The 13,753-nt window shown below is 45.7% G+C and overlaps 1 protein-coding gene across 4 annotated transcripts in view; it reads left to right on the top strand.

The window, feature by feature from the left end:
- The first annotated feature begins 7,702 nt into the window (after nt 1–7,702).
- Arhgef37 (Rho guanine nucleotide exchange factor 37) overlaps nt 7,703–13,753 on the top strand; it is a 35,401-nt gene continuing 29,350 nt past the window's right edge. Inside the window, exons 1-2 of one of the 4 annotated variants that reach the window (XM_050158036.1) lie at nt 7,703–7,844; nt 13,481–13,597. The gene's annotated coding sequence lies outside the window, so the exon portion shown is untranslated. Of the gene's footprint in view, nt 7,845–7,873; nt 8,057–13,480; nt 13,598–13,753 lie in introns of those variants that run through there. The other 3 variants (XM_050158037.1, XM_050158038.1, XM_050158039.1) reach the window with 3 other exon arrangements.

Below are 13,753 nucleotides of genomic sequence, written 5' to 3' on the forward strand. Positions count from 1 at the left end.
ACATGATCACTGCACTCTGCAGCATTCTGAAGTTTATACTTTTCTTATACGTTTTATTTTTTAAAAAATATTTGTTTATTATGTATACAGTATTTCTGTCTACATGTATGCCTGCAGACCAGAAGAGGGCACCAGACCTCATTACAGATGGTTGTGAGCCACCATGTGGTAGCTGGGAATTGAACTCAGGACCTTTGGAAGAGCAGGCAGTGCTCTTAACACCTGAGCCATCTCTCCAGTCCCTCATTTTTTTTTTTTTGTCAGTTAGGAAAGACAGATTTAGCAGGGTATAGTGCTGCATGCCTTAATACCAGCATTCAGGAAGCAGGCTGGTGGATCTCTGAGTTTTGATGCCAGCCTGGTCTATATAGTAAGTTCTAGACAAGTCATGGCTATATAGTGAGACCCTATCTCAAAAAAAAAAAAAAGACATATATGTTTTATACTGGATTCACACAAAGAAACTGATGGGGAATCTTTGCCAACCAGTTATCTTTAAGAGGTGGGACCAAGTTAGGGGGTGGCTTTCTGGGCCCAGGTGCCTGCTCTCTGTGTGGTTCCCTTGTAGCACAGCTATGCCTGGACTTCTCATTGCTCTTTTGTGAGTTTTCTTCTTGTAATAAATAAAAATATAATTGCTTTATCTTTTAGCTAGCCTAGTTATTTCCCGAATCAAGCTAACTTCTACAGGAAACTGAGTCCCAGAAATACTAATGAATATATCCATAATCACAAAGATAATTAAAGGGGCCAATTGATGAAACTTTTAGATCCGTTGTCCTGTCACATGGCAAGGGCCACTTTACTCACTACTAGGCTCCAACAGGACTATTTGCTGAGAATGGGATAGCATTCTACTTCTTTTATGAATATGCGTACACATATACATAACTTCCAATTACATATAGCCATGTGCCTGCGTCTTATGTATGTTTTAATTACAATGACATCTTTTTATAACTCTAAGTTGGTTTGTGTGTGTGTGTGTGTGTTTTGGCTGCATGTATGTCTGTGAGGGTGTCAGGGCCCCTAGAGCTGGAGCTACAGACAGCTGTGAGCCACCATGTGGGTACTGAGAATTGAACTCGGGTTTTCTGGAAGAGCAGTCAGTGCTCTTGATCACTTGAGCAGTCTCTCCAGCCCCAAATAACACTAGTTTTTAAAGATTTTATTTATTTTTTTAAAATTCATCATGTAAACAGTGTTCCGTCTGCATGTATGCCTGCAGGCCAGAAGAGGGTGCCAGATCTCATTACAGATGGTTGTGAGCCACCATGTGGTTGCTGGGAATTGAACTCATGAGCTCTGGAAGAGTAGCCAGTGCTCTTAACTGCTGAGCCATCTCTCCAGCCCTTAAAATTTGTTTATTATTTAGGAGAAGAGAGAAGGAGAGAGAGAGAGACAGAGAGACAGAGAGACAGAGAGAGAGAGACAGAGAGAGAGAGAGAGACAGAGAGAGAGACAGAGAGAGACAGAGAGAGAGAGACAGAGAGAGAGAGACAGAGAGAGAGAGAGAGAGAGAGAGAGACAGAGAGAGAGAATGTGTCTATGTTATTGTGTGTCTAAGAGAATATATGTCACATGTGTACAGGGGCCCAAGAGGGCCAGAGGAAATCACCAGAGACCCTAGAGCTGCAGTTAAAGGCAGCTGTCAATCACCTGACCAGAAGCAGAGAACCAAATAAGGTCCTCTGGGAGAACAAAAAATACTCTTAACCCCCGCCTGGTTTGACCACTGTTTTATTGCAACAATAGGACAGCAAACTAGAACAAGCTGTTTCAGGTTTACCAGCCCCTTCTTCAAAGAGCGGTGTCTCTTTTTAGGGGGAAGAGTATTTAGAAGCCAAGATCTAGGTGCTGGCTGTGCTCATTGTTCCTGGTTTGTCTCTCTTTCTATGAATTTAAATAACATTTTTTTCCTTTTTCCCTTTCTCCCCCTCCTCAATGGATATACTCCTAATTCCTGTGCCCTGTTCCTTCTTAACAATCAGAAGTTTGGCCGGGCATTGATGACATATGTCTCCAATCCTAGCATTCGCAAGGCAGAGGCAGGTAGATCTCTGTGAGTTCGTGGTTAGTCTGGTCTACAAAGTGAGTTCCGCGACAGCCAGGTCTACACAGAGAAACCTTGTCTCAAGAAAACAACCAAACAAAAAACAAAAACAAGTCAGAAGTTTGGTTCTCTTCATCCTTAGTATATTCAGTTGTTTGCTCAATGATTAAATGCCCATAGAGTAGTTTCAGAACTGCTAATTTGGCCGGGCAATGGTGGCACACGCCTTTAATCCCAGCACTCGGGAGGCAGAGGCAGGTGGATCTCTGAGTTTGGGGCCAGCCTGGTCTACAGAGCTAGTTCCAGGACAGGCTCCAAAGCCACAGAGAAACCCTGTCTCGAAAAACAAAAAACAAAACAAAACAAACAAACAAAAAAACAAACAAAAAAGAACTGCTAATTTATACTACTGAGAAAAACAAACCTACTGATTAGTATTTATTGAAAATTTTTTTTTAATATTTATTTGTTTATTATGTATACAATATTCTTTCTGCGTGTATGCCTGAAGGCCAGAAGAGGGCACCAGACCTCATTACAGATGGTTGTGAGCCACCATGTGGTTGCTGGGAATTGAACTCAGGACCTTTGGAAGAGCAGGCAACGCTCTTAACCGCTGAGCCGTCTCTCCAGCCCTTGAAAATGTTTTTTAAAGATCTGCTTATTGTATTGGATGTCTGAGTGTTTTGCCTGCATGTATGTATGGCTGTGCATCATGCACATGCCCAGTGCCTGAGGAGGTCAGAAGAGGTCACCAGGTGCCAGAAACTGAAGTTACAGATGGTTGGGAGCCGCCCTGTGGGTGCTGGGAATAGACTGGGGTCCTCCGAAGAGCAGCTAGTACTCCAGTACTCTTAATCTTTGTGGCCATCTCTCTAGTCCCTCACATTGACTTCTTTATGTAGAATAAGAGTATCCAGTTTTCTTTTTTTCTTTTTTGGTTTCTCTGTAGCTTTGGAGCCTGTCCTGGAACTAGCTCTTGTAGACCAGGCTGGCCCCAAACTCACAGAGATCCACCTGCCTCTGCCTCCCGAGTGCTGGCATTAAAGGTGTGCGCCACCACCGCCCGGCTATGACTTGGGTGCCTCTGGCTGTGGTAGTATCTTCCGGGACACCCATGATGAAGTTCACCCCTATACTATCCTCTTTAGAAGTCAGTGTCACAGCCACACTTGGGGTGGGAACCATCTACCAAAAGCAAGGATCTACACAACGGTGTGCTGTGAGCTTTGCCAGGGATCCAAAGAAGCTGATCTGGGTAACAGTTCAAAGAGTAGGCCTATCACAAGCAGAGGGACCTGCTCAGCCGGTTCCTGGCTCCTCACATTATCTGCGCCCCTCTGATTGGCACCAACTGAGTGTTTATTGTTGTTGCCATTGTTATTATTTTTGTTTGTTTGGGTTTTGTGGTTTTTTTTGGGGGGGGTTGGAACTATTTTATATCTCTATATATCTGATATTTTAGGAGGAAAGGGCTGCAAATGAGGAAATTGGAGAAGCCCTGTTTAAGGAGGCAGGCTGACATTACTAGTTCAAGTACTAGCCTGGTCTACAGAGTTCTAGCCCAGATGAAGGGGATTGTAACTAATAAATTTTTTCTTCTTTCTTTCTTTCTTTCTTTCTTTCTTTCTTTCTTTCTTTCTTTCTTTCTCTCTTTCTTTCTCTCTTTCTTTCTCTCTTTCTTTTCCTTCTTGAAACAGGGTTCTTCTGTGTAGTTCTGGCTGTCCTGGAACTTCCTCTGTAGACCAGGCTGGCCTTGAACTCACAGAATGAGTTCTTAAGTGCTAGGCATGCGCCACCACTGCCCAGCTTTCTTTTTATCTCTTGCAGGTCACTGATAAAATGTTTTCTCCTTAGAAACACTCTCCCTAATATGATGTTTGGTCTTGATCATTAGTTTGACAGGTTCCCAGTCGCCTAGGAGGCACACCTTTTAGGTGTGTCTGTGAGAGTGTTTCTAAAGATGAATAGTTGACAGGGGAAGACCTGCTCTCCTCGTGAGTGGCACCCTTTAAGATATAAAGAAGTCTAAGGAAAGAGCGGTGCGAGCCTGCCTTGTCTGTCTTTGCGGCCACCTTCCTCTGCTAACATCAGAATCCAGCATTGTCAGCCTTCTGAAGTGGGTTTGTTACCAGCGCCCCTCTAGGCTACTTTCAGGCTTTTAACCCTAGATAGGGACTTCTGAGACACCCAGCTTTGTGTACAGAAACAACCTATCATTAAAGGGATGTGCTCCTATACATGATCAGGCTCAAGTCCATGCTGCAGGCATGAGCAAGTTCCACAAAGTGGCCCAGATGCTCACTGTTCCTCTTCCTGCTGTAGCATCTTCTACTCCCAAGCATGTGCCTTCATCCTCAAGAGATGTGCGGTGTCAATTACTGAGGAAGAGAAGACTGGGCCTGGTCTATAGATGATCCTGAAGACTATGCAGGCACCGCCTGGACATGGACAGCTGCCGTACCACGGTGTGTGCTGTGGTTCTGATGTGAAAAGCTCCCCTACCATAAGGGCTCATGTTTGAACCCTTGCAGCATCCCCCACCACCTGTGGTGCTGTTGGGAAAGGTATAGAACTTTTAGGAAGTGAGGCCTTGTTGGAGGGCTGGGGAGTTACCGTGGACCTTGGGGCTTCGTAGCCTGGTCCCACTTCCTGTTCACACTTGGGTCTCTGAGTGTCACCTTGCTTCCCTGCCTGCTGCCCTGCCTTTTCAGACAAGATGGACTGTATCACTCCAAAACTGTAAGCCAAAAACAAACAAAACCCTTTCTCCCATGAGTTGCTCTTGTCAGACTATTTTTATCATAGCAACTGTAAAGACATCATGAAACCACACGTTTGTTTTTATTAGGGAGGCAAATGGACCCCTAGAACACTGATCTCCTCTGTGGATTAATACACTGATTTCAGAGAAGGGGCTATTGGGGTGGGGTCTTGCTGGAGGGATGGGTCTCTGCTCTCTCCCTCCCCCTCTCCCTTCCTCTCCCTCTCCATCTCCCTCTCCCTCCCCATCTCCCTCTCCCTCCCCATCTCCCTCTCCCTCCCCATCTCCCTCCCCCTCCCCGACTCCCTTTTCCTTTCTCTACTGGTTTCTTGAAGGTAAACCGCTTTCCTTAACCATGAACTTTCTCCATGACGCTTCCGCCTTGCCATGGGCCTAAAAATAATGCACTGGCCAGCCATTGACTTAAACCTATGAGACCATAAACAAATCTGATTTCCTCTCTTGAGCTTTTTGTCACAGCATCATCAACAACAACAAAACCTAACACCCAGTTTATCTTAGAGTGTGATGCAAGAGAGAGGGGGCAGTGAAGAGAGGCAGGCAAATTCATAGAAGTATCAGTCGACTGTAGTGAATTCGGCACTTGTTTGCAGGATGGCAACTGAGTCAGCTCTGACAGCTCCTCCCCTGAGTCAGAGACTGGCGATGGGAGAGCCACACTGCCAGAGTTCAGCAGAAGAGCAGAAGCATCCTTTCTGTGGTGTGGCGTCTTTGTGAGTCTGATCCTCTAGCCTCGTGGTTCTCATCCTTCCTAATGCTACAGCCTTTTCATACAGTTCCTTATGTTGTGGTGATCCCCAACCATAAAATCGTTTCATTGCTAATTCATAACTAATTTTGCTACTGTAATGACTCATAAGGTAAATATCTGATATACAGGATATCTCATATAGGATCCCCAAATGGGGTCATGGCCCCCAGGTTGAGAACCACTGATCTAGCCTGCTTTCATGGCCTGCTTGTGTTTCTAACTTGATTCTTTACCCTTTCCTTTGTTTAAGATGCATTATTATTTTAAAACCCTGTGTGTGTATGTGTGTGCGCGTGCATGCACAAGAATATATGTGTGCACACTCACCTACCTGTATGCCTCTGACCCTGTATTCAGTAGCACGTGGATGCCAGAAGAGGACAGCAGATCTACCTGGAGCTCGAGTTCTAGATGGTTATAAGCTGCCAATGTGGGCGCTGGGAACTGGAAGAGTCGCATGCACTCTTAACTGCTGAGTCACTCAAGCCTTCTCTTTAGACTTTTGTAGCGATTCATTGAGCTCCCCAAGGAGTTTTTTAAATGTATTCCATTTCTGCTTCTGTTTAACCAGTACCAGTTTTTGCTACTACTGAAGACCACAGCAGCCTAGCTATTCCATCATTTCTAGATATACTTAACCCCAAAGAGTATGATCTTGCAGTGTATAGTATCTCTAAATAAATCCATGATTAGTTTTGCATCTGGTTTGGGAGTTCTGTCTGGGTTCCGTTTCAGTCTTGTGTGCCTCAGGAAAAAGGAGAAACAACAGCAGAGAGGGTAACTGTCCTTTGATTCTCAAAATATGTGTTGTCCCAATTCAAATCGCATCTCTCTCTGACTTCCACAGTTCTTAGTTTGTACTCTTATCCACCCACTCAACAAACACTAGTTCAGCACGAACTGTATCTATGGCAGTATGCCAGCTACTGAAGAGATCCAAAGATCAATGAGAAACAATCTTGAGAATATGCTTTTGAATTTTAAATGAGACAAATGTATTATTTCAGTGGGTAAAGTTTAAAGATTGATTGCTCTTGGAGAAAGAGGTACAGGAGAGTCCTTTTTATCTTTGGGTTTTATCTTTGTACGAGGGGGGGAATTGATGTTTATGTCTTTGTAAATGTTCGAGAAATCATTTAAAAAACAAAAACCCAGGCCAGGTGTAGTGTGCATGCCTTTAATCCCAGCACTTGGGAGAGGCAGGCAGGTTTCTGTGAGTCGGGGGACCAGGCTGGTCTACATAGTGAGTTCCAGGTCATGGCTACCTAGTGAGATGCTGTCTTTGGATAAATAATACTAGATTAGAGCCGTCCACACACACAAGCTTAGGTTATCTGTATAAAAAAAATGTTTTGTCAATTTCACAGTAATTTGCACTTCCAACTATGAGTTGGATGTCTAGCACAGGAGGCTATGGCTACTGGGGACCCTATCTGTAGAATTAACCTCAGAGTTTTCGGTGCCCAGAAGGGACCCTCGTTCACTGTAATATGAAATAAAATATGAGCATGGACAAGAAGAAACCACTGGCAGCTTTGTGTGCTCCACAGATGGAATTCACAAGTCCCAGCTAAGGTTAGGTTTTGGTCAACTTGACACCAGCTAAGGTTATCTGGGAAGAGGGAGCCTCCGTTGAGATTGACCTATAGGTAAGTCTTTGGGGTTATTTTCTTGATTAACGATGGCTGTGGGAGGTCCCAGCCCTGTGGGTGGTGACACACTTGAAGCCCCTGGAGAAGGCAAGCCAACAACATTCCTCTATGGTCTTTGCTTCAGTTCCCGCTACCAACTTCCTGCCCTGCTTGAGTTCCTGCCTTTGTGTACTGTGATCATGATACTGAAGTCCTCTCCCCAAATTGCTTTTGGTCATGGTGTTAAAAAACAGCAATAGAAAACAAACTAAGACACGGCCCTCCAGCTCAGTGATTCGGGTACCAGCACAGAGACCCTTTCCCAGGAGGAGGGCCCACGAGCAGACTCGTCACCCCAGTGCGGTAGGAGTGGGGGTTTGAGCAGTCGGGCAGGTGAGTTGGCAGGTGGAGCGCTGCCCCGCCCTCAACCCGCGGAGGCGAGGCCTGGGAACGCCCTCAGCCGCTGGGTGACTCAGGGAGCGCGCGGCAAACAACCTGGCCCCAGAGTGGCAACTGACAAAGGCGGGGGGCGCGCTCTGCGCGTGCACGGCAGGCAGCGGAGCCTCCCAGAGCCCTGCTGCCCGAGCCCAGCGGGTGCGAGTGACACCGGAGGGCGCGTGCGCGGTGAGTCCAGCCCGGCGACAGGATGCCGCCAGGAGGGCTGCGGGGAAACAGCTGCCGGACAGATGAGGAGCGCGAGGTGGGGGGCAGAGAGGCGGGGTGCGGCTGGATCCCAGGTCCCAAAGTGCTGGGTCTCCAGCCTCTTAAGAGCTCTATCCACCCGATCCAGGTGGCTCCACCGCGCCCCTTTCTGAGTGAGAAACAGGTCCAGGAAGGTAAGCTGGGCTAGAGCAAATTACTGTTCTGTATTTACTTATTCTTTAAAAAAAAAAAAATCTCGTTGCCTGTGTCGGATGTGAGGCGGCTTTTCATAAGAAGCCATTCATTAAGACAAAGGAAAGATTCAAACAACGGTAAGGAATCCAGGCTGAAAACTATACTTTTGAGTAGATCGGCAAGGCCGGGGACGAAAAGATCAGAAATCCGAGATGGACTGAAGGGAGTATTGGCCCGGTAGAGAAGTGCTGTCAGAACTGGGTCCAGGAAGCGAACTGAGGCTTCTGAGTGCTGGCCAATTTGAGGTGGAAAAGCGCCCCTTTGGCGCAGGTGCGGACTCTTGGCCCTCTGGAGGTCAGTGGTCCCGAGGAATAACTGTCCACTGAACATTCGGGGCAGAACTTCTGCGAACAGTTCGTTCCATAGCAGAGAGGGAGCCGGTGCCAGAGTAGGCAACCTTCTGAACTCCCATGTGAACTGGGAAGACCAGTTCACCTTTTTCCAGGCCCAGTGCCTTGCCCTCCACGTTGTTTTGAGTGGAAAGCCTGGTTGCTTGGCACGCAGTTCGTGCTCAACAGAAGGGCTGATGCTGATAATCCAGTCAAACACGGCTGTGCCAGTTAGGGACGACCTGGAAAGAACTGGACTGTTTACAAAGTAAAATAAGATGAAAACTTTAAAACGTGTGTACATGAGTTGGGGAGATCGCGCAACAGGTAAAGCCCGGCAAGCATGAAGGCTTGATGTCGGATCCCCTACACACACTTCTGAACTCCCATGTTTCAGAAGAAGAAGCCCCACTCTTCTGGGGGAGTCTGTAACTCAGCCCAAGGGTGGAGGCAGGCAGAGATAAAGAGTTCCCTGAGACTTGCTGGCCAGCCACCCTAACCAAATAGGTGAGCTTCAGGTTCAGTGGGAGATTGCCAATCAATAGGGTGTAGAAAGACCAAGGAAGATATCCTGCCAGGACCTCGGGCCCCCACTCACATGTACCACCCCAAAGACAAAAATGTACCCATGAAAGTGGAATAAAATCAACGATATAGTGACTAGCAAAACCCAGTACGCACCTTGGCGAGAGGACCTTAAATAAAGGTACAGTGTTGTACTCCACTATTTATTTGTTGATTGATTGATTTTTATGAGACAAGATTTCTCTGTAGCTTTGGAGGCTGTCCTGGAACTCACTCTGTAGATCAGGCTGGCCTCGAACTCAGATATCTGCCTGCCTCTGCTGAGATTAGAGGCATGCACCACTACCGCCCGGCTCCATTCACTATTTTTTAAATACTTGTATTTATTTTAACTATATGCATGCGTGTGCCTGTGTGTGGGTATGAGCATGTTGAGTGCAGGTACTCTCTCAGATCAGATGCCTCCTATCCCCATGGCTACAGGTGGTCAGGAGCTGCATGACTTTGCCAAGGGGAATTGAACTCGGGTCCTCTGGAAGAGCGGCAAGCATTCTTAATCATTGAGCCCTCTCTCCAGCCCCTCAGTTCACTATATGACCCAAAGTCAAAACTGCAAATGGAAACCACCGGATGTTCTAACAAGGATGGTTCTTAAGCATTGCTCTCCTCTTTCAAATGGGGCCAGAAACTTATGGTGTGTTTTTAAGTGAGGGAAAGAGGACATGAACTGGGACCTGGCAGCGCCATTCTTGTTCAGACACACGGGCTCATTGAATTTCTGCCGGGGCACAGGATTCACCAACAGCTGGCTTGCAGCTCCGTTGGCTCAGCGGATTACTGTGGTAAACAGTGCCTCAGTTGATTCTGCTCCAGCTCAAATCAATGGCTTTTTATTTAACTACGGAGGAGGGGGGTGTGTCCGAGTGCTGTCCCCAAAGCAGCATGGCATTTATCAAGCTTGCCGCGCCACAGCCTGGCATTTGTTTATTGATGGGCTGGAGAACTTTGAATCTGTGGACCTCGGATTGTGAAGTCACCGTCTGGGCAGATCCACAGGTCTATAAAAAGACCTGTTCTTTAAAAATAAAAAATACCGCATGGCCTCCTTTCTCTACCTTTCAGCCTTCCAAGGAGAGCCAGAGAAGGGCAAATAGCTGTTGCTGTTTAATTTGGGTTAAGACACATACCACCTGTCTGCCCATGCATTTACAACGAGAAGGAAATTTGTGTGTGTGTGTGTGCGCGCGCGCGCGCGCGCGCGCGTGCGCGTGTATGCGTGCACGCGCATGCACTCTATGCATGTGATGTCTTTGCTCTTTCCCACCTTCACATCCCTGTTTTCTTAACTCACAGGGGTCCTTTTTCTTCGATATGATTATTTTGGTACTTGTACTATGGTTTTGTTTTACAGTTGTTTTTTTTTTTTTTAATTTTTATTATTTTGTGTATATGGCCTGCAAGTATGTCTGTGTACCACACAAAGCCAGAAAAGAGCACCAGATTCCCTGGAACTGGCTTTAAAGCCAGTTTTGAACTGACACATGGGTGCTGGTGATTGAATCCAGGTCCTCTGGAAGAGCGATCAGTGCTCTCTAAATAGCTGAACAATTGCTCCAGCCCACAGTTGTTTCTAACATTTTGAATTTTCTTTTTAAAATTAGACCTTTAGACTTCAGCTTTAGGTCCTCCATAGAGGACAATCTATAGCAAAAGGCTTCCTGCTTCAGCAAAAGGCTCCTCCTTGTCTGATGATGGCGGTGTGTCCCCCTATTCCTCCCTAAGGCCCACTTACTACATTCCCAGCAGAACAGAATTTCTCAAGAAATGATCTGTAGAATATTTGCATCAAAAAACTCCTGGACATATGCTAAAATGCTTCAGCCCAGGCCACTGACTCAAAACCTTTTAGGGGAAGTTCTGTGCCTAATACATGTGTGTTTCTGAAGATTCTCATTCTCTGTGGTTACCTGTGTGCTGCAAGCGGTGGTTAGGTGGTTAGCGTGGAGGGCTGTGCCCTCTTGTTTACACCCCTCTGTGGTGTTTACTTCTATGATGAGCAATAGCCTCACTTGTAATTTAAATAGCACAACTTTAAATTATTTTCGTTTTATTTTATAATTTTATAAATTTAATATATAATTTAAATTTAAAGATGTTGTTCAAGAAAATATATGGGTGGCAGTTAAGTGCTTGAGCGGGTACTCACGGTTATCAACCTCAGAGAAGTGAGAAAGACTGTGACCGTGCCAGTGGTGACCAGGAAGCAGAGTAGATGAGCTCACACTGCTAGCGGGGATGTCAACCGGAAGACCATTTTACAAAGCGCTGGACATTTCCGTGTAAGTTAAGGAACCCTACCATGTGACCCAAACCTTCCACTACCAAGTCCAGCTCTGTAGTAACAGAGGAAAAAATTAGGTACCAGGAAACAACCAGTTGTTCATCCAGTATGTTGGTGATCATATTGTCATATTGTACAGACAAGCATATACCCGTAACATGTATATCCACAGCAACGTATGTATGTCCATAGCAGAATATTATGTACCTGTGAAGGGCGGTGAGGTAATACTACGTGCTGCTGCTTGGTCAGATCACAACGTAAGTTTTCTGAGAGAGAGAGACAACCATAGAGAATACATAACGTCTGGTTCCCTTTGTATACAATTCAAGGGGAATTGCTATTCCTTTTCTGACCTCGGATTCTTCAGTGTTTTCCAAGAAGAACCAAAGATTTGCATAAGGTCATATTAGCCTAACTCTGCAGGCAGCAGTATCCCTAGCAACGGAGTCACGGTTCTTTGCGTTCATCTGTATCATTCATTCAGTTTATTATCAGAGCACGTATTATGTGCTAACTCTAGAGTAGACAGTAAGAACATGCTAGTGAAAAAATAAGACACGATCCTCTGACCTGGCGAAGTTTGTATTTTGTTGAATGACTTACTGTATAATAAAACAAATAAGTTAATTTATTATTGAGGACAGGCATGATTCTTCAGAAAGGGCATCAGAGTCAAGAACACTGGTCTAGTTTTTTTTTTAAATATTTATCATTGTGCATGTCCACATTCACATGTATTAATGTTTGTTTTGTGCATGTCTCTGTGTGTGTGTGCTGGGCATCCAACTCAGGGCCTTGTACAGGCTAAGCATAAAACCTACCCCTGAGTATACAGCTCAAACCTCATTCCTCCCTTAAGATTTTATTAAAGATATGTCTATTTTTAAATTTTATTTTTACTCGTATGAGTGTTTTTGCTGTATGTGTGCCTGTACACCCCATGTGTGCTTTGTGCCTGAGGAGAGGGGACATTTATCTCCTGGGATTAGAGTTACAGACAGTTGTGAGATGCCCTGTGGGTGCTGGGAGTTGAAACCAGTGCCTTGGAAGAACAGCCAGTGCTCTTAACCACTCATCTATCCCTCCAGCCTCTACTACAGATATTTCTCAAAGGTGAGTCCTAGTCGTCACGTTTTAAAGATCATGGTCTGCTGCTGCCAGGCATTCTGTCAGGAGCCCGCCTTGCTCCTCCAGGAGGAAGGTGGAATTTGAACTCAGATGGTCTCTGAGATAGGAAACACTGTAGAGATTAGTGGATGTTGGTAAATAGCACAAAAATAAGTTTTGTTGTTTTTTTTTTTTTAGCAGTTTTTTCTTTAAGAGTTAAAAAATTGATTTCACAATCTCATATGTGCATACAATGTATTTTGATCATATACACACCTAACTCCCCATTCCACTCTCTCTAGACCCCAGACCCCTTTCCTACCTCATGTCTCCCCGTTTTTAATACTCCACGGAGTTCAGTTAGTTCTGCCTGTGTGTGCATAGATATGTAGCCATACCCCTGGAAATAAAACACCCCTCCCCAGGCCACAATCCTTTAGCTAAGGGTGGGGCTTCATGATCCCCTCCCCAACCCATGCTGCAGTGTCGACTGTCTTGCTCTTGGGCAGGTAACCCCAGCTGTGAATTTGTGAGTGTCACTGGGACACGTCATGTCTGGAAGACACCTTTCGCAGCACACACACCCCGCTCCCCCCCCCACCTCCAGCTCTTACACTCTTTCCATCCCTTTTTCTGCCACGCTCCCTGATCTCTGCAAAATGTGGGACTCAACAGTTGCTTGTCCTCAGCAGGCTTTAACTTTGGCCCACTGTAAAAGGAAGCCTCTCTTGCTAAGGTTGAGAACAACACTAAGGTATGGTAATAAATATTTAGAAGGCAGTTTGACAACTTGTCTATTCAATAAACCCAAAGTAGTAGGTTCCCCACTAGGGCATATGGCCTTTGACAGGATTACAGTGCCAGGCGTTAGTTCCTCCTGGGCAGACCTCAAATGCAATCAAAAATCAGTTGGTTACTCATTCTAACAGCCATGCCATTATTGCACCGGGGGTACAGCTTGTTTGGCAAGCTTTATCAGCTTTTTAGTGTGCATGACTGCCTTTCAGTGCATATTCCCCCAGCTTCCACAATCACATCTTTTGTTTCTTCTTTTTAAGGATGTCCTGAGAGAATCACAAGACCTCCCTGGGCCGGCTTGCTGGACTACATAGCCTACAGCATTCCTTTGATCTACTGATGCTGCTGACTGTCAGGAAGGGAATGAGGGCAGTCTGGTATGGCCTGTCTTCTGTGGGTTTTGTTTTTAAAACCCTTTTATTAGTCTGTGCTGACTCCCAGTGACCTATTTCCTTCCAAGGGCTAAAAAAATCATTTGTTTTAATCATGTGGCAGAAATCCAATCCCGAGTGCTGTAAGCCAAAGTGGAGGGA

The sequence above is a fragment of the Alexandromys fortis genome, unplaced genomic scaffold (assembly GCF_014885135.2).
Source record: "Alexandromys fortis isolate MF-2015 unplaced genomic scaffold, M_Fortis_MF-2015_v1.1 scaffold_94, whole genome shotgun sequence".
In the NCBI taxonomy this organism is placed as follows: Eukaryota; Metazoa; Chordata; class Mammalia; order Rodentia; family Cricetidae; genus Alexandromys; species Alexandromys fortis.